General features: G+C 42.6%; 1 pseudogene; it reads left to right on the top strand.

The window, feature by feature from the left end:
- The first annotated feature begins 2,056 nt into the window (after positions 1-2,056).
- Positions 2,057-2,174, top strand: LOC126177855 (5S ribosomal RNA; annotated as a pseudogene).
- Positions 2,175-22,445: the final 20,271 nt, after the last annotated feature.

Below are 22,445 nucleotides of genomic sequence, written 5' to 3'. Positions count from 1 at the left end.
GCCACACCGGCCGGCAGTCAACGCCTCCTCTGCGTGATAGCAATGGAGACACTATCGAAGACAGTGCTGCCAAGGCAGAGTTACAAAGCCAAGCCTTCCGAAATTCCTTCACCAAAGAAGGCGAATTAAATATTCCAGAATTCAAACTGCCAACATGAGTAACTTAGAAGTAGATATTCTCGGAGCAGGGAAGCAACTTCAATCACTTAATAAAGGCAAGTCTTCCGATCAAGATTGTATAGCAATTAGGATTCTTTCAGACTATGATGATGCAATAGCTCCATACTGAACAATCATATACAACCGCTCGCTCCAAGGAAGATCCGTACCCAAAGACTGGAAACCTGTACAGGTCACACCAATATTCAAGAAAGGTAGTAGGAGTACTTCACTAAATTACAGACCTATTTCATTTACGCCGATATCCAGCAGGATTTTGGAACATATATTGTTTTCGAACATTCTGAGTTACCTCGAAGAGAACGGTTTATTGACTCATAGTCAACACGGCCTTAGAAAACATCGTTCTTGTGAAACACAACTAGGCTCTTTACTCAGACGAAGTGTTGAGAGCTATTGAGAAGGAATCTCATATTTATTCCGTATTACTAGATTTCCAGGAGGCTTCTGGCACTGTACCACACAAGCGGCTTTTAGTGAAACTGCGTGCTTATGGAATATCACCTCAGTTATGGGACTGGATTCGTGATTTCCTGTCAGAGAGGTCGCAGTTCGTAGCAACTGACGGAAAGTCATAGAGTAAAACAGAAGTTATTTCTGGCGTTCCCCAAGGTAGGGCCTCTGCTGTTCCTTATCAATATAAACGAATTAAGACAGAATCTGAGCAACCGTCTTAGATTGTTTGCAGTTGATGGTTTCGCTTATCGTCTAGCAGTCACGAGAACATCAAAACTGTGCGGGTGTAACATCAAGACTTGCGAAAATTGACAAGTGACCGTAAATAAAGAAAAGTGTGAGGTGTTAAGAGAAACCCATTAAACTTCGGTTACACGATAAATCAGTCAAATCTAAAGGCCGTAAATACGATTAAATACCTATGAATCATACTTACGAACGACTTAAGTTGGAAAGAAAAGATGGAAAATGTTGTGGGGAAGGCGAATTAGAGACTGCGTTTTACTGCCAGAGCAGTTAGATCCACTTAAAAGACTGCCTGCTTACGCTTTTCCGTCCTCTTTTGGAGTACTGCTGTGCGGTCTGGGATCAATACCAGATAAGATTAACGGGGTACATCGAGAAAGTTCAGAGAAGAGCAGCACCTTTTGCATTATCGTGAAATAAGGGAGAGAGTGTCACTGAGATGATACAGTATTTGGTGTGAACATAATTAAAACAGAGGCGTTGCTCGTTGTGGCAGAATCTTCTCACGTAGTTTCAGTCACCAACTTTCTCCTCCGAATGCTAAAATAATTTGTTGACGCCGAGCTACATGGGAGAAATGATCATCATAATGAAATAAGGGAAGTCAGAACTCGCACTGAAAGATATAATTGTTTGTTTTTTCCGCGCGCTGTTCGAGATCGAAATAATAGAGAATTATTGTGAAGGTGGTTCGATGAACCCTCTCTCAGGCACTTAAGTGTGATTTACAGAAAATCCATGTTGATGTAGATGTAGATAGGGCGACGATAGATGGTGCCACAAGTTATTGAAGAAGTTACTGTTGTTATAGCTGAGAATGCTGGTCGCAAAGTGCGATTTTCAAGCAGTGCACGAACTATGTCACGACAGCTGAACAATCCATGGTCCACTATTGTTTCTGTCTACTACACAGCAATCTTTAGTGTGATTCTAGGTTGCCGTGGATGCAGAGGTAGTCAAACTAGGAACGTTCATAACCCGGGACATAAGCATGGTACCCAATTACAGTTTCATTTGGGAATTAAAATGTGTTTCTTTCAATCGTTTATTTGTTATTTTTCCTCCTCACGCCCTTACATATATCTCCACCAAGTTTATTGTCCCAGAAACACTCGTTTCTCACGGATATCCTCTCAAATAGCGAAAGTTTAATTTTAACCACCCTGTATTTCGATGTTACGGCCTTGCCGCAGTGGATACACCGGTTCCCATCAGATCACCGAAGTTAAGTGGTGTCGGGCGTGGCCAGCACTTGGCTGGATGACCATCCGGGCCACCATGCGCTGTTACCATTTTTCGGGGTCCACTCAGCCTCGTGATGCCAACTTAGGAGCTACTCGACCGAATAGTAGCGGTTCCGGTCAAATAAAACCATAATAACGACTGGGAGTGCGGTGCGCTGACCGCACGCCCCTCCTATCCTCATCCTCAGCTGAGGATGACACGGCGGTCGGATGGTCCCGATGGGCCACTTGTGGCCAGAAGACGGAGTGCTTTTGTATTTCGATGTTCACTACGGCTAGAATGTCTTTGCACCTTACTCTTTGGCATTCATTTTCGAAACAGGTGAATGACACACAATTATATAAGGTAACATGTATGGTGCATTCTTTAGTTCATTCATTAATAGCCGTTAAAACTGCGAGACGAACAAGGATATTGAGCGATGCACACTGTCGATTCCTGACAGATAGTGCGAGGCTACATCTTTGGCGGTCGCTAAGCAACCTCCTTCCCAGTATCTTGTGAGAGTGCGCGCGGTCGACCGGCCGCGGTGACTTATCACCAAGTTGCTTTGGCTCCTGGTCAGTTCCGCGAAGGCCACTAGCGGAAGAAGTAAGCTCCGAACCAGCCACAAGTGGCCGTTCCGCGCTGCTGTAAACCGACGAGTATTTTTCGGCAGGAAATGGAGCAGTGAACGCACAGAGATTAGTTGGTGAGCGTCTTGTTTGGTCCTGTGGCGTGCTTCCGTATTTCACATCGCAAGGGAGGTGTTCACGTAGCAGCGTCGTTGGTTTCTTTTGCTGACAGGAAACTGCAGCACCTGCCTTTGGGCTATGTTTAACTAGTATATAGTGCACAGGAAAGCTCAAATGTTCTAGTTTTTTTTTTCAATCCACTGAATTGGTCTCTGTTGGCAGTATTTACGTGTTGGACGAGGTGAAATGGTTTTGCTAAGCATGAGCCATGAGTCATTGGTACCTTTTTTTAAATCTGTTTTTCATTTGTGCAAATATTGATTAAACTGAAAAATTATTTTTTAGTGGTTCAAATGGCTCTGAGCACTATGGGACTGAACATCTGAGGTCTTCAGGCCCCTACAAGTTAGAACTACTTAAACCTAACTAACCTAAGGACATCACACACATCCATGCCTGAGGCAGGATTCGAACCTGCAACAGTAGCGGTCGCGTGGTTCCAGGCTGAAGCGCCTAGAACCGCTCGGCCACACCGGCCGGCTTTTTTTAGTGCAAATTTGCCAAAAGCACCTGTGTGTGTGTGTGTGTGTGCGCGCGCGCGCGCGTGCGCGTAGGTGTAATGTGGGCATTTGCTTGAAGATTATGATTATTGGAAAGATACAAAGATATTCTTAAACGCGTAGTGTGGGCTTTGTTTGAAGTCAAGTATTTTGAGCACAGTTGTCCGTGTAATAGCTGGGGCCCCAGTTCTCAGTCTTCATTATAAGATGCATTGTTTTATAGTCCTTGGTAATGACGCCTCACTGGTGTATCTGGTAGAGATGGGCAAAACTGTTCTTTTCAGAGATTGGATCAGAACTGTTCACTCCCTGAAATGAATTAGCTCTTTTTCATGACTCACCACTCATTTACAATAGAAAATAAATGGAAGGCACATTGCCCTTTAAACTTGGTTTATTCCAGTACTATACCTGTATTTGGATCTTATTTGATCCTATTTTGAAGTAACACAGATAATGAGTAAGAATTTTGTATTGTTTATTGAAATTTCCACGATATGACAAAGTTTTTGATTATTGATTTATTTTGCACTATCGTGGTTTTTTGGGTGATCAGAAAATGTTGTAACTTGAGATTTACATTAACAATATATTTGGCTATAATGTACTAAAATTTCATTAACCTCATACAAATACATCACAAGCCATATATTTTTAAAGTGAACGTTTCCTTCCGAAGACGCCTAAAATCACAAAATCTGTACCAGAATAAGAAAAAAAAATATAAATTTGACTGTAAAACGAAAGTGCTGCATATAGCCTTACGCAGAATAAAACAAGGAAAATATTGGTGTATCACATTTTGCGATACGTTTATCGGTTCGCTCGTAATTAAAGCGTAAATTCGAGTGTCCATGATAAAAATCCTATAGTAAGAGGAGTCATCAGGAACCTAATCTAATCAGTTTAAACAAATAAAAATAAAATAAAAACAATTGATGTATACATAACATAATAATGTAATATACATAGCGGTATTACTACGAAGAACAATATCCAGTAGAGACAGACTCCGATGCAGAGGCGCTGAGTCGAGTAGGTCGAGCCGCGAGCTGTATTACTGCGTGAGCTGAGACCGCAGAGACCAGAGTGACACCTGAGTCGCTTTGCTCAACGCTCTGGCTAGAGTCGAGACGGTGGGATAAGCGTTGAGCGGGCGAGTTCCGAGGGTGGGGGGAGCGATGAACTCACCCGCTCCGAGACAAATCGTCCGTTCCCTTGCGAGCAGGTCGTTGCAAGTAGTTCCTATGTTATCCGCTAGGTGGCTCTCTGTCCTGTTGCTCGCATCAACTACCCAGAGGGCAGGACGTGAGACTGAAACGATCGCCGACAGAGTGCGATGCGAAGTTAAGCTGCTGCACGCGGCAGACGATGCACAGAGATGGCACGGCATATGTGAAACACAAAATCCAATGGGGCACTGCACAATGCAGGCAGCCAAGGTAGAAGCAGGGCAGAGGCCGGCGCTGGCTGTGTTGTGTGGCATGCACTGTGCTCTGACCAGCAGAGGCGCTGCTGATATGCTCCGTCTCTCTCTCTCTCTCTCTCTCTCTCTCTCTCTCTCTTCCGTGGGAAACGTTTGGAGCTACCGTTCTTTTTTTCTGAATCACTGATTGTTCACTCCTTTGAAAGATTCAACTCTATGAATTAGTTCAAGAGCGGAACCCCATCTCTAGAATCTGGGCCGCTTCTTGATTGCTGCTTCTAATCAGTATGTCTAATGTAAAAAAAACAATCAGTTTTAGAAATATTTGTCTGATACAGATGGAACCAGGGGCAACGAAGACTTAAATTAATAGAAACATCACCTCCTGTAATTATGTCACTGATATCTCGTTGTTTATAAGTTGTTGCTCATTTGCTTGAATACTGTTTTAATACAGAAGTCTTTTTGCTAGATTATTGTTAATTACTAACTAGCAGTATCAATGTTTAAAATTTTTAGCAATTCTTTGGGCTGCAAGAGTCATTCATCCTAATGCCGTGAGCAAGCGTTTTGGTACGGAAGGCCTTGATGGGTCGACGATTCCTGTCGGACGGGGATGCATATCAGGCAGTTACAGATTTCTCATACAGCAGAACATGTGTTTTACCAATCGGGTATCTTCTAACTGGTGCCTCTGTAAGATGATTGCCTCAATGCTCACGGTAATTTTACTGACTTGCATATCGATTTGGGCTGTATGGTCTTCGAACAGAAACTTCTTGAGCACTTCTTATATAAGAGTGGTAGTAATATTTGTCTTGAGTCACCGTAACTGAACTGAACTCCGTCCGAAACAGGCCTTGGACGGTCCAACGGTACTGACTGGCCGCCGTGTCATCCCCAGCCCATAGGCGTTACTGGATGTGAATATGGAGGGGCATGTGGTCAGTACACCACTCTCCCGGCCGTATGTCAGTTTACGAGACCGGAGCCGCTACTTCTCAATCAAGTAGCTCCTCAGTTTGCCTCACAAGGGCTGAGTGAACCCCGCTTGCCAACAGAGCTCTGCAGACCGGATGGTCACCCATCCCAGTACTAGCCCAGCCCGACAGCGCTTAATTTCGGTGATCTGTCGGGAACCGGTGTTACCACTGCCGGAAGGCCATCGTTGGCCACCGTAACTCTCGGGGCGAAAATATTAGCATTTTATTCATCCGGTACTTAAGAACGAGAACACTAGCGACTTCCAACAAACTTAACACACAATTTCAAATTCTTTAGAAACTTTTTCTCGCTTACACCCGCAACAAAACGACGAAAGGGAAAATGTGTATCGCTTACTACATTTTCGCTGTTAACGCGGTAACACGTTAACGTCGGGCATGAGATTTTAATTTACTTTTTAATTACTATTGAATCTATGTCCAACATATTTTTCAGACAGTATTTACATACACCGCTGAATGTGTTTGGAGATACTACATACATTTCAGCAGGTACGACGTCATAAACATCGACAACTGTCAAGAACTACCTTTTGCTTAAAATTGATCGCAGATTACAATTATCCAGTTTTTCATAATGAGAGCACTTAACGACATTTAACTTTCCCTCGCTTGCATGGTAACGTTAAATATTTAACACATTAACTCATTCGTAAAGTAATCTGACGTTTAAAGTTGTTTTGCACATGAGAATTCCATTCTTTTAAGATTTGGGCTTTTATGGGTTTTGTACTAATACGTAGTATTTTAGCTTTTCGGGCCTTACGGTTTTAACGTACTGTTTCCGCAAATCACAGGAACCAGACTACGAGGTAACACACGCATTTGGCCGCAGGATTACACGGAATGAGAGTAGGAGTAGTGGTTAATAGGAACGCCTTGTCGTTGCTATTTTGCATGATTAATGAATCGGGCGCCCGGTTTTGGCCGTTAGTGCGGTCGTTACGACTCCATAATCGGTCCAGATGGCAGCTGCTAGCAGACCAGAGCGTAACTAAGTTAGAACGAGAGACTATTGTGCATAGTTGACGACGCGGAAAGCGTAGACTTGGCAAACGAAGTTGGAAGCAATCGGAACTCTGGGCGGCAGTCCTCTGACGTCACAACCAGGCTCTCTCTTGTGGTCAAGGCTTTCTCAATGTTGTTTATACCGATAGACTGAAAAGATTTGCGAGAATAAAATAATATATTGACATGTAACCAGCTCATATTCAAGAACTATCGTCTTTGTGAAGCTCAACCGGCTCTTTATTCAGCGGAAGAAATGAGTGATAGCGACAACGGATCTCAAGTTGATTTCATATTTCTGGATATCCAGAAGGCTACCTGTTCTGCACAAGCAAATTCTAATCAAACTGCGAGGCTGTGGAGTATAGTCTCCGTTGTGCGACTGAATTTGTAATATCCCGTTAGAAAGGTGACAGTCCATAGCAACTGATGGTGACGTCATCAAACAGAAGTGATGTCGGGGGAAAATGTTATAGGCCATCTGCTCTTCTTTTCCTATGCAGGCGATTTACATGAAAATCTGAATAGTCCTCTTAGCCTGTTTGCAAGGTGATGCTGCTGTCTCCTGTCTAGTAAAGACATCAGAAGACCAAAACGAATTGCAATGTGAGTTAGGTAAGATAACGGTTTGATGCAAAGTGCCAGTTCATACTAAACAACAAAAATGTGAGGCTTTACAGAAATGAAGTATCCGTTAAATTTCGGTCAGATGATAAAGCACACAAATTCATCCATTGTCGATTCAGTTAAGTATCTTTTAAAAATTATAGTTACGAACAATTAACGCCAAACCCTGCCTTTTTCTGGGGGAACAGCAGACACGACAAATCTACTGAAGAAACTTCCAACACTATGGTTATTTGCCTTCATCTGTACTACTGCTGCGCGGCATGGGGTCCTCACCAGTTGAGACTCACGAAGGCTATCGAAAAAGATGGAATTGCGAAACAGGGAAGAGAGTTTCACGGGTATGATATGCGTGATTGGGTGGAAATATAAAAATCTAAGACGTTTTTCGTTGCGGCGAGATCCACTGATGAAATTTGAAGCACGTGCTTTTTCCCGCGAATGCGAAGATATTTTGTAGACTCGTATCAACAGAGAGGGGAATCGCCATCATTGTTATAGATGTCCAGCTCGCATTTTTCCCATTTGCTATTCTAGGGTGTAACGGCCGAGAAATAACCGAACTGTTTCCACGAACCTTATGGCAAACACTGAAGTGTGGCCTGCAGAGTTATCATACAGATGTTGATATAGAAGAGTAAGCTACCTGTAAGGTGTGCAACTTCGCACTGGTGTTCTCATTGCTTTTGATTAAATGCTTGAGAGAAAGCGAAAGGGCCGGCCGTGATGGCCGTGCGGTTCTGGCACTGCAGTCCGGAACCGCGGGACTGCTACGGTCGCAGGTTCGACTCCTGCCTCGGGCATGGGTGTGCGTGATGTCCTTAGGTTAGTTAGGTTTAAGTAGTTCTAAATTCTAGGGGACTTATGACCTAAGATGTTGAGTCCCATAGTGCTCAGAGCCATTTTGAAAGCGAAAGGAAGACTCCTTAGAAATTACAGTATGGATTCTTGTCCATAGCCGAATGAAGAGGGTGAAATGAAGAAATGGGGTATGAAATTGGGTATCAAATTGACCCACATGAGGTCCAATTCTGCCTAAATAAGATCTAATTGTTTTAAATTAGAGTAATTAAGAAAAACTTAGTGACATGAAGGAAAACGAAAATATCTCACGAACAATGGCATTTTGCTGTGTGCATTTCATACTGACACTCGTAAATAATGCGATAGGTATAACCTTCTGAAGAATGGCACTAAGTGCCGGATTCAGGTACAAAAATTAAATTTCTTTTATACAAATGGTGGCTTATTATTTCGTTATATACAACTACAGTTCCTGAGGATGGATAAAATATTAATGTAAGTTGCCTACTAAAGTAAGCTAATGAGGAAAAGCCACATAGCTTTTGTCATTTAACACAAACACACCTCAAATTGTTACCGGCTTTAAAAGGACAACATCCGAACTGTCCGTTAGATTATGATGACTGGTTGCCGTGCTGATCATTGTCACGCTGACGAATGTTTATCTGAAGACGCCTGATTGTGGTGTATCTGACGTGGATTCACGCAACGTCTATTGGACTGGATTAGATTAAGTTAAAATCAGTACAGTGTTGGTTCCATAAACACACAGTGAGGAGATCGCCGAGGATGTGTAACATGTCAGAAAAACATAAATACGCAATATACATACTTACTGGTATTGGTATGCTAAAGTTATTTTCACAGATCTTAAGTGAGACGGCCATCAAGTACGTGGAAAAAGTTAAAAATTTTGTACGGTTATACATTGATTGCACTGTCAGCCACAATCACTTAATCGTGTATGTACTAAAGAACAGGTAGATGCAACGCCCCACAATACTTGGCATAGGCTGCGCACATTTCAACTGACTGAGTTTTGCCACTCAAAACACACTGATAACTGTCGCACTGCAACACATATCTTGCAATGTTTGAATATCATACACTATGTGATCAAAAGTATCCGGACACCCCAATTCATATTAGGTGTACTGTGCTGCCACCAAGTACCAGGTACTCCATATCTGCTACCTCAGTAGTCATTAGAAATCGTGAGAGAGCAGCATGGGGCGCACCGCGGAACTCACGAACTTCGAACGTGGTTAGGTGATCGGGTGTCACTTGTGTCATACGTCTGTACGTGAGATTTCCACACTCCTAAACATCCCTAGGTCCAGTGTTTCCGATGTGATAGTGAAGTGGAAACGTGAAGGGACACAGCAAAAAAGCGTACAGGCCGACCTCGTCGGTTGACTGACAGAGACTGCCGACAGTTGAAGAGGGCCGTAATGTGTAATAGGCAGACGTCTATCCAGACCATCACACAGGAATTCCAAACTACATCAGTATGCACTGCAAGTACTATGAGACTTAGGTGGGAGGTGAGAAAACTTGGATTTCATGGTCGAGCGTCTACTCATAAGCCACACATCACGCCGGTAAATGCCAAACGACGCCTGGATTGGTGTAAGGAGCGTAAAATCTGGACGACTGAGCAGTGGAAAAACGTTGTGTAGAGTGACGAATCACGGTACATAATCTGACGATTCGGAGACAGGGGTGGGTATGGCGAATGCCCGATGTACAGTCGTGCACAAAACGAGCGAGACCCATCGACTTTTCGTTATGCTGATGCGCACAGCTTTGAAGTCTGCTACACAGCATAACAGGCAAGGCGACGATGTGCTACCAACATACTATGCAAGTTTGCTTAGCTGATGTCTGAGATAGCTAGCACTGGAGATACTCGCGCTTCGCAGTCGCCACAGCATCATCTGCCACCATTTCGTGGGAAACGAAATACTTCAAGTATAAGCCAATGTGTTGTATTGGCATATCTGTGACCATGACTTGGATCTAAAGTGTGGTAGTACGTATACTCAGATTGTGAATCTAACATCATGAATAAAGTCAAGGGGAAATGAATTAGGCGTCCATCCTCTTACCTAACATCAAATATATTTTAGTTATTCTTTCTTAAATGAATCATTAACCACAAGTGAATAGCTTTTTAGTAACACCAGATGATATTAACAGCTTGCCGGCGCGGGTTAGCCGTGCGCTCAACGGCGTCATATCGCGGATCAAGCGGCTCCTTGCGCCGTCAGTTCGAATCCCTCCCCGGGCATGGATGTGTGTTAGGTTAGGTAGGTTGAAGCAGTTCCAGATCTAGGGGACTGATGACCTAAGCAGTTTGGCGGCATAGTTCTTAGAGCCATTTTTTGACCTTCCGCGTAAATTTTCTTTACATAAACGGTCGTATCTTTAGAGTGCGTTGACGTAGCTCACTTTTTCACACCACCAACAGACCGTATACCGCAGAAAGTGCGATACATTTCCGCTTATTATGTCCACCCGTACTCGAGGTAAACGGGTTTTAAGGGTTGGGTAGACAGATAGACGGTCAAGAAAGTGATACTAGTAGGGTTCCATTTTTACCGATTTACATGACGAAATCCTAACAACGAAAATAGGTACCACAATTACTGTGGATGAGAGCCGGATAATAATTCCCCATACTCTTTATTCGAAATGTTCTAGTTGCAGTCGATACATCAGCATATTAATCGTAGCTACGCTTTCGATCCAAATCACGTTTACAGGAATGCAAATAAAATTCATTTGCCTATACACGTGGTAATTCAGATCCCACTATTAATGCAACCGCGTTTTAGATGTACGAACTTTTTCGGGCTGTGGCACGTCTAATGGAGAATTCGAAACATTGTAGAATACGAAAATGGCTCTGAGCAACATGGGACTTAACATCTTAGGTCATCAGTCCCCTAGAACGTAGAACTACTTAAACCTAACTAACCTAACGACATCACACACATCCATGCCCGAGGCAGGATTCGAACCTGCGACCGTAGCAGTCCCGCGGTTCCGGACTGCAGTGCCTAGAACCGCACGGCCACCGCGGCCGGCTGTAGAATACGTTTGGCAGCTACGTGGCCGTTTATTTCCTGGCGTGGTGCAGAATAATCCCACTCGCTAATAACAGTTTTTTGTTATTTCGATAAACATATGCGAATGATTGTCACAAAAAAATGGTTCAAATGGCTCTGAGCACTATGGGACTTAACATCTGAGGTTATTGGTCCCCTAGAACTTAGAACTACTTGAACCTAACTAACCTAAGGACAACACACACACCCATGCCTGAGGCAGGATTCGAACCTGCGACCGTAGTGGTCGCGCGGTTCCAGACTGAAGCGCCTAGAACCGCTCGGCCACCAGCTGCCGGCTGATCGTCACATAAGCGGTGACAATTCATGTTTTTGAGTCCAGAAAGCTCTATACAACAGAAACTGCAGATCATTTTGCCATTTTCATTGCGAAATTGCCGGATTATTCATGTCTGTGGTAATAATAGAGGGCTGTTTGCCTAGGTTGTCTGCTAGCGTAGTGAAAGGTATTTGCTGCTGTAAGGGAGGTCTGGTTTGTTTTCGGTTCTAATTTCGATACAGGCATATAGACTATCGGTAAAGGAATTTTAAGAAATTCTCGCGCCCCAGAACGTTTTATTGTTACCTTTATCTGTCTCTTAATAAATTTTTGAATTTAACTTTTGCACGTCGATATGAAACTCTTGTAGATTTTCATACTTGTTACTGCCTACGTTTTCCGCTTCTGTCAATAACTGCATTGACTTAAGTGTGACACTGAATGATTTTTAACTGAATTTCGTTATGAATCTTCACGCATTGCTAAATTTGCACACTTTCATGGTAGGTCAGCAACGTTGACGTTGACACAGTCTGAACGTTGACACAGACCATTTTGTGGCTGAATGCGCATAATATTTTGCTAATTCGTATCGATCTGGGGTACCTTGTCTTACTAAAACAGTTATGTTATCTCAGTAAGATGAAATTCATTTTTTTTAGTACAGTTCATACTAATTAGCGTTTCTTCTTTCATTTATATCTTATATTTAGGTGTTGTGGTTAACACACTAATCAGCATTAATATAGTCTTACACATGATTGAAAACAGTCTCAGAAATTTCGTATAGTTTTTCAATTTCACGCCTGTGCATAGTATGTTGGTAGCACTTTGTCGCCTTGCCTGTTATGCTGTGTAGCAGACTTTAAGGCAGTGTGGATCAGCATAACGAAAAGGCGAGGGGTCTCGCTCGTTTTGTCCACGACTGTACATCATCTGCCAGCGTGTGTAGTGCCAACAATAAAAGTCAGAGGCGGTGCTGTTATGGTGTGGTCATGTTTTTCATGGAGGGAGCTTGCAGCCTCTGTTGTTTCGCGTGGCACCATCACAGCACAGGCCTACATTGATGCTTTAAGCACTTTCTTGTTTCCCACTGTTGAAGAGCAATTCGGGGATGGCGATTGCATTTTTCAACGCTTTTGAGCACCAGTTCATATGCATGGCCTGTGGCTGGGTCGTTACACGACAATAACGTCCCTATAATGTACTGGCCTGCACAGAATCCTGACGTGAATCCCATAGAACACCTTTGGTATGTTTTGGAACGACTACGTGCCAGGCATCACCGACCGACGTCGATACCTCTCCTCTGCGCAGCACTCCGTGAAGAATGTGCTGCCATTCCCCAAGAAACCTTCCAGCACCTGACTGAAAGTATTCCTGCGAGAGTGGAAGCTGTCATCTAGGCAACACCATACTGAATTCCAGAATTACCGATGGAGGGCGCCACGAACTTGTAAGCAATTTTCAGCCAGGTTTCCGGATACTTTTGATCACATAGTGTAGCACTACCACCACTTCACTTATTAGACTATTTCTTCCATCGATTTAAGCCTTTGCATCATGCTCACTGTATCATGTTCAATAGCGCACAACACCAAAGATCTCCATATATAATTACACTGGATGAAAGCCTGCCGTGGAGGTGTGAGCTATCATTGTGCACCGTTGGAGAAACTTGCCATTCCAAACTGCAACATTTACAATTGAAATATAAGTACACGAAACTGGTTTGCAAATAAACATTACTGAAACACTGTAGCTGATCAGTGGTTCTTCTTCCCCTACTAAATAGCATCACATCCTGTTAATACTAAATTAATTGTTTAAGAATGCGTATGATACTTGAACTGAATTTCTGAACCATTTACACTCTTTTTGAATTGTCAGCCATATGTCTGGTTCCACGCGGTCTGCCACGAATTACTCATCACCTCGAAACAGCACTTGCACCCTATGTCAACAATTATTTGTTGGAGGTATTTCAACCTCTGTCTTTCTGCACAGTTTCTACTTTCTACAGTTCGCTTTAGTACCATGGAAGCTATTGCCTGATATTGTAACACATGTACAGTATTCCTGTCCCTTCTTTTCTACAGTGTTTTCCGTAACTTCCTTTCTTCGCTGTTTCTGCGGAAAAGCATTTCATTAGATACCAGGACATCTATTTTTCAACATCTTCCCATACCACGATGTCTGCAACGCTTCGATTGTCTTTCGGTTTTCCACAGTCCATGATTCATACACATTGCTGTGCTACAGAACATACATTCTCAGGAATTTCTTCCTCAAATTAAGGCCTATCTTCGATACCAGTAAAGTTGTTTGGCTCGTTGGCTGTTTGAGTCTGCTTTTTATGTTTTCCTTGCTTCATCCTTCACATGTTATTTTGTATTCTATAACTTTGTCTATTTCGTGATCAATAGTTTTGATCGCGAGTTAATTGCTAGTCACATTTCTGCTATTTCTCATTATTATTATCTGTATTAGGTTTAAGCCCCATCTATATTCTGTTCTCGTTATAACGTTTATTCTTTTCAACACGTATTCGATTCTGCTTCACTTTCACTGAGGATAGCAATGCCATCAGCCAATGTCATCGCGATAGCCTTTCACCCCGAATTTTAATCCCACTTTTGAACATTTCTCATATCTCCGTCATTGCTTCCTTTATGTGCAATGAGTACAAAAGGCTGCATCTTTGATACACGCTTTTTAATCCGAATACTTCATTTTTGGCATTGCGTTGTTGTTGTTGTATCCTCTTGGTTCTTCCGCATACTGCATATTACCCGTTTTGTCCTGTAGCTAACTCTGATTTTTCTTAGAATTTCGAAAATCCTGTACCATTTTATACTGCCGAAAGTTTTCTCTGGGTCAACAAACTCTGAGAACTTGTCTTGACTTTTCTGCCGCTTAGCTTCCATTATCAGAAGCCACATCAGACCTGCCTCTCTCGTGCCGTTCCTAAGACCATCTAGCAGATCATAATTGCTTCAGGAACTCAAATAGAAATCCCTGGAGGACAGGCGACGTTATTGTTGAGGAGCAATGAGAAAATTTAGAGATCCGACATTTGAAGCTGACTGCATAATGTTTTTACTGCCATCAACGCACGTTTCACTTAACGATTACGAAGATAAAAGCCAAGACTCCTGAGGAGGCCTACAGATAGTATTTTTCCCTCGCTCTATTTGTGAGGGGAACAGAAAAGGAAATGACTAGTAGTAGTCCACGTACCCTCCGCCACGCACACTAAAATGGCTAGCGGAGTATGTACTATATGTACACGTAGAAGCAGATGTAGAGCCTAAGTTTTCTTCTACATTATTCAGTACATAATAATTGTCAGTGAGTGGGATGCACGAGCTAATAAACTTGTTGTGCGATAGTTTTTGTTCTTGCCTACCTACCATTGCTATGTTCAAGACAGTGTGGATGCTGTATTTCGGAAAGTCCGATTGTATGTCTCGATTCTCATAGATTCTACACAAAACTTGAAAAGTCGTTTGGTTGCCACTTGTCCAATGATTTTAAAAATTCCAGTCATACGTTATATACGTCTTCTGGCGTTATTTCATCTCAAGTATTCTAAATCTCTCTTAAGCTGTCACTGTCACCATGCGCCTTCCGTATCGATTCCCATTTTATCTATCACTTCATCAGATGATTCCTCTCCCCCGTAGTGGACATCGGTGTGCTCTTTCCGTCTCATCCCACTGCGTCCAATAAGACTAATAATGAGATTTTCACTCTGCAGCGGAGTGTGCGCTGATATGAAACTTCCTAGCAGATTAAAACTGTGTGCCGGACCGAGACTCGAACTCGGGACCTTTGCCTATCGCGAGCAAGTGCTCTACCAATTGAGCTACCCAAGCACGACTCACGCCCCGTCCTCACAGCTTTACTTCTGCCAGTACCTCGTCTCCTACCTTCAAACTTTACAGAAGCTCTCCTGCGAATCTTGATCGGCCAGGAAGTTTCATAAGACTAATAATACTTCAGTATCCCACTGATTATTCCGGGCGATTCTCAAAAACTTCAGTTAGTATTTGATCATTACTAAATTGTGACCCAAGTCTATATTTACTTCTAGATACTCCTTACAATTCATTATCCGATTTCAAAATCTCTGACCATGTGTAATTCTGTTAGAATACCCCCGTGTTTTTGGGCCGTTACGAAATATAACTCCTCTTCTTGTGATTTACGGACAGCTGTTACTGGCTGAAATTTATTGCAGAAATCAATAACTCTTTGTTCTCTCTCATTCCTCCCAGTATGTTCATATTATATCATGAGTGTGTCTTCTATTCTTTCCCGTCCTATGCCGATCCATTCCCTTAAGATTACTAGATTATCATTTCCCTTTAAATAGCGATTGCCCGTTCAATATCCTCATACACTATCTGTATTTCGTCTTCTAACGCCGTGCACACCTGAACTATTGCTAGGCTTTCACCTGTCATAACAATCCTGTTACTGATCTGTTCGTAGTGATTAACTCTATGCCCTGCCTTCCTATTCATATCGATTTCTACTCGAGTCACATCATTTTGGGCTACTGTCGGCATTGCTCTAAATTTTTCTGATCCATATTTCTTTCCATTTCACTTCAATGACCACCATTTTATTTAGATTGAGCCTTGCATTTCCATTATCAGACTTTCTAGCTTCTTTACAACTTTAAACTTGCGACATTTGACATTCCGACTCGTAGCACCTTACCCTCTCCGTGTTTTCCTTACGATCACTTCCTGTTTGGCAGTCTTCAGCTAGAGATACCAATGGAGGATTAGTGATAAATATTTTGCCAATGGAGACACGATCATGACTCATTTTCAATTACGAGCCACATTTCCTGTGGTTACACATTACGTGTCTTTAATGCAGTGGTTTCCATAATCTTCTACATCGTTATGCCGTTAATGACAGCTGATTACTCTGTCTATTAGTGATAGTTTTCCACTCCAAGGGGAAGATTTTACCCTGAATTTCTGTCTGCTTCTCCGCCCTCATTTTGTACACGACATTTAACATATTCACAGTCATACCTGATAAAGGCCTTGGGGGCCGAAACCAGTAGTACACAGAATAAGAGTCCAGATGGTGTTGAAATTTTGTCAAAATTATAGTCTGCAGTTGTGGATGACCTACGTCTTCACGTAAATCGTGTTGAAGATGCTTGACTAGAAAATTTGTATGTTATATTTCAGCGCGAGGAACAATAAATGTCAAGATAGAATTTGCTGTCACACAAGCAAATTGAAGTTTACTTTATCGATGAAAAGGTGTACCAGGGCTTATGGAGACGGTACAAAGTGTATGCAGACATAAATAAATACTAGTAGATGACTAGTGTTTCATTGGTGATACAAGATGGAAATTAAGTAAGACCGGTGATACGCCCCTCTTCTTGAAATGGACGTGGACTGTGCCAACAACATGAGGGTTAGAGTTCTGTTACAGTTACTTATTTACAATTTTCAAAGTAGGGAGGTCACGCTGTAACATCTACATATGAGCTCTTATGCTTGATGTGTGGTGTTGGTGTATAACTGGAAATGACAAGTATTTCTACGTAAATATAGAACTTCCAGAACCTGTGGAAGAGCAGTGTTATGCAGTTGACAGCAACAACAATTAGTTGGCACAACTCCAAAACAATAGGCATTACTCACAGTACCCGTGGTCAGTATACCAGTGACATTTTCGTGTATCATAGTGACTGAAACAGCGTTTTGAATTGCAGTAAATTACTGAAATCTAAAGCTACATACCGAGTAAAAGTTACGAGTATTTCTGTACATAATGACAGTACAAATTTATATTATTATTTCTAATTTGTTTTGTAAGTGATGGACATTAGAACATATGTAGGCTAGAATTCTCTCAAATATTTGAAATCCAAATAGACAGCTTCCACTAAAAGGTTAATAAATTTGTCAGACTGCGGAATACGAAAGGCGTCTAGAAGAAATGTAATTAAAAGAAACTGGGAAAAATATATAGTGTGCGAGACGTCCGATTTGTTGAAAAACTAGTTTTACGATTCTGGAGTTTTTCGGTGTTATTACTGTCTCATCATTTTTGGTCGTGGTTTCCTCGTATCTGTTAAATACTGTAGACGCATACAGAGGTGAGAGTGGCACGATTTTGCTGTCCACCTCTTTTCGCCTGTACGAATATTCCGTTTCTAGAGACCTCGCAGTCAACAAAGCTATAAAACTCCAGCACCCGCCTGGAGAAGGCGCAGTCCGGTTCTTACTATCCTTGGAACACCGAACTTCATTCCCCATTCTGTATCTTATTTTAATGTACTCCAACAACCATTTTATCGACTTGTGCGTGTGTACATTGTATATTTCTATTCACGAGCCAGCTGATATACGAGTCCTAGCTATTAAGTAACGCAGTAAACTTTCTTTTCCTGACGAGCCCCATTCTTATCAATTTCATCGACGACACTGAAACTAAACAAGTTCCTTCGTTACCACAGACTATAATATGAACTGGAAGAGCTCCTGTTGAGAATAAAACTTTCTTAATTACGTGAGAGAGCTGAAGTGCGGCACGGCAAGAAGCTCGAGGAACCACGAGAATGAACTCGCAATAAGACCAACACAGGGTACAGGCGAACGCATTTGCAAACTGAAGTTCGCTGTTAACAAGCCTCTTCCGGAAATCTCGTAGTGAAAGCTGGGAACCAGTGACGCAGTGAGTGCACGGCAAATTTCAAAACAATATAGGAGCGCTGTCTGTGGGGAAAAAAGGTAGTTTTTCAAGACGAAGAGAAATATGATGAAGTGCATACTGATGTATGTATTCAACATTTGATACAGGACTCCATCGAGGTTAGGTCCGGAGTTGCTAAATCATCTTTGAATGTTTCCATATCTCCTGCAGCTGTCATTTCTTTATTTGCGTACTGTTGTTCACTTCCCATCTAAGACTATTTTCAAGTATTCTGATGAGCGGAAGTAACAGGCATTCAGTACGTTAATAATCGGTTAAAAGCTAACGCGATCTGTAACAATGATTATAAGCGACGGTTAATGCACTGAACTCCCGTTGCTTCCATTCATGAGGGTACTTGAAAATGGCGTGACCGAAATTGTACGATAAACTGTAGGCGGTACCAGATCATTGAAACTCCATTACATAACTAAAACACTAATACTTCGTTCAGACTGCCGAAATTCAGACCAAATCACCAGTTTTGATATTTAGCTATCCTACGTTCAAAGTGAAAAAGTGATTTGTAGAACACGGGTACGAGATTAATACCTAGCATCTGGAGCGAGCGAGGTGGTGCAGTGGTTAGTACACTGGATTTGCACGTGCGAGGACGACAGTTCAATCCTGCGTCCGGCCATCCTCATTTAGGTTCATGGTCAATTTGAAAGGGCACGTCCGACTTTCTCCCCCATTCTTTCCTACTCTAATGAGACCGATGACCTCGCTGTTTGCTCTCTTCCACCAAATCAATACAATCCGGGCATCGGACCTGTATTTCGCGGTCAGCGTTCAACAGAATTGGTTACTTCAGCACTCGCTATGGATTGTTTCAGTAGTTCAAACTGTCAAAACATCTGTCCCACATTTCAGGTTTCCAACTTGAAGATGCCAATGACACCTGAGGACACGTGAATGCTAGCTGCGTCAATACGCAACGTTGGTAACTGACGCCGCGTTCAGGCACACAACTTACAGGTAACAGGATCGAATTCTGTAGTGATGCTGTGCAGTTTGTGGGGCGCTCAACTGCACGGTCATTAGCGCCAGTACAAAGTCTTCATTTTTGCACAGTACATTTTTTGACACAATCCAATCAAGCCACTGTCACGAATGATGATGATGATGATGAGGAGGAGGAGGAGGAGGAGGAGGAGGACAACACAAACACCCAGTGCCCAGGCAGAGAAAAGAATTCTGTTGTGGAAAATATTTTCATCACCAGTATCTCTCCTGTGAAAGGAGACAAACGGTGACGTAAAGTTCCTGATCACCACCCTTGATGTCTACATCTACATATACATCTACATCCATACTCCGCAAGCCACCTGACGGTGTGTGGCGGAGGGTACCCTGAGTACCTCTATCGGTTCTCCCTTCTATTCCAGTCTCGTATTGTTCGTGGAAAGAAGGATTGTCGGTATGCTTCTGTGTGGGCTCTAATCTCTCTGATTTTATCCTCATGGTCTCTACGCGAGATATACGTAGGAGGGAGCAATATACTGCTTGACTCTTCGGTGAAGGTATGTTCTCGAAATTTTATCAAAAACCTGTACCGAGGTACTGAGCGTCTCTCTTTCAGAGTGTTCCACTGGAGTTTCTCTATCATCTCCTTAATGCTTTCGCGATTACTAAATGATCCTGTAACGAAGCGCGCTGCTCTCCGTTGGATCTTCTCTAACTCTTCTATCAAACCTATCTGATACTGATCCCACACTGCTGAGTAGTATTCAAGCAGTGGGCGAACAAGCGTACTGTAACCTACTTCCTTTGTTTTCTGATTGCATTTCCTTAGGATTCTTCCAATGAATCTCAGTCTGGCATCTGCTTTACCGACGATCAACTTTATATGATCATTCGATTTTAAATCACTCCTAATGCGTACTCCCAGATAATTTATGGAATTAACAGCTTCCAGTTGCTGACCTGCTATTTTGTAGCTAAATGATAAGGGATCTTTCTTTCTATGTATTCGCAGCACACTACACTTGCCTACATTGAGATTCAATTGGCATTCCCTGCACCATGCGTCAATTCGCTGCAGATCCTCCTGCATTTCAGTACAATTTTCCATTGTTACAACCTCTCGATACACCACAGCAACATCTGCAAAAAGCCTCAGTGAACTTCCGATGTCATCCACAAGGTCATTTATGTATATTGTGAACAGCAACGGTCCTATGACACTCCTCTGCGGCACACCTGAAACTCTTACTTCGGAAGACTTCTCTCCATTGAAAATGACATGCTGCGTTCTGTTATCAAGGAACTCTTCAATCCAATCACACAATTGGTCAGATAGTCCATATGCTTTTACTTTGTTCATTAAAGGACTGTGGTGAACTGTATCGAACGCCTTGCGGAAGTCAAGAAACACGGCATCTACCTGTGAACCCGTGTCTATGGCCCTCTGAGTCTCGTGGACGAATAGCGCGAGCTGGGTTTCACACGACCGTCTTTTCCGAAACCCATGCTGATTCCTACAGAGTAGATTTCTAGTCTCCAGAAAAGCCATTATACTCGAACATAATACGTGTTCCAAAATTCTGCAACTGATCGACGTTAGAGATATAGGTCTATAGTTCTGCACATCTGTTCAACGTCCCTTCTTGAAAACGGGGATGACCAGTGCCCTTTGCAATCCTTTGGAACGCTACGCTCTTCTAGAGACCTACGGCACACCGCTGCAAGAAGGGGGGCAAGTTCCTTCGCGTACTCTGTGTAAAATCGAACTGGTATCCCATCAGGTCCAGCGGCCTTTCCTCTTTTGAGTGATTTTAATTGTTCCTTTATCCCTCTGTCGTCTATTTCGATATCTACCATTTTGTCATCTGTGCGACAATCTAGAGAAGGAACTACAGTGCAGTCTTCCTCTGTGAAACAGCTTTGGGAAAAGACACTTAGTATTTCGGCCTTTAGTCTGTCATCCTCTGTTTCAGTACCATTTTGGTCACAGAGTGTCTGGACATTTTGTTTTGATCCACCTCATGCTTTGACATAAGACCAAAATTTCTTAGGATATTCTGCCAAGTCAGTACATAGAACTTTACTTTCGAATTCATTGAACGCCTCTCACATAGCCCTCCTCACACTACATTTCGCTTCGCGTAATTTTTGTTTGTCTGCAAGGCTTTGGCTATGTTTATGTTTGCTGTGAAGTTCCCTTTGCTTCCGCAGCAGTTTTCTAACTCGGTTGTTGTACCACGCTGGCTCTTTTCCATCTCTTACGATCTTGCTTGGCACATACTCATCTAACGCATATTGTACGATGGTTTTGAACTTTGTCCACTGATCCTCAACACTATCTGTACTTGAGACAAAACTTTTGTGTTGAGCCGTCAGGTACTCTGTAATCTGCTTTTTGTCACTTTTGCTAAACACAAAAATCTTCCTACCTTTTTTTAATATTTCTATTTACGGCTGAAATCATCGATGCAGTAACCGCTTTATGATCGCTGATTCCCTGTTCTGCGTTAACTGTTTCAAATAGTTCGGGTCTGTTTGTCACCAGAAGGTCTAATATGTTATCGCCACGAGTCGGTTCTCTGTTTAACTGCTCAAGGTAGTTTTCAGATAAAGCACTTAAAAAAATTTCACTGGATTCTTTGTCCCTGCCACCCGTTATGAACGTTTGAGTCTCCCAGTCTACATCCGGCAAATTAAAATCTCCACCCAAAACTATAACATGGCGGGGAAATCTACTCGAAATATTTTCCAAATTATCCTTCAGGTGTTAAATCCCTTTCTTCTTCGCAATGTTTCATAGTGTGTGAGCACGTAATACTGTTAATTGTAACCCATCCATCGAATGTGACGTTAAGCCCGGCATTACTCATCCTGGAACTTCCTGGCAGATTAAAACTGTATGCCGGACCGAGACTCGAACTTGATACCTTTGCCTTTAGCGGGCAAGTGCTCTACCAACTGAGCTACCCAAGCAATACTCACGCCCCGTCCTCACAGCTTTACTTCTGCCACTACCTCGTCTCCTACCTTCCAAACTTAATAGAATCTCTCCTGCGAACCTTGCAGAACTAGCACTCCTGAAAGAAAGGATATTGCGGAGACAGTACCTGGCAGAAGTAAAGCT

Source organism: Schistocerca cancellata, chromosome 3, assembly GCF_023864275.1.
Source record: "Schistocerca cancellata isolate TAMUIC-IGC-003103 chromosome 3, iqSchCanc2.1, whole genome shotgun sequence".
NCBI lineage: Eukaryota > Metazoa > Arthropoda > Insecta > Orthoptera > Acrididae > Schistocerca > Schistocerca cancellata.
Note: the sequence above shows the minus strand (reverse complement) of the source record. Positions and strands in the feature narration are given on the sequence as shown.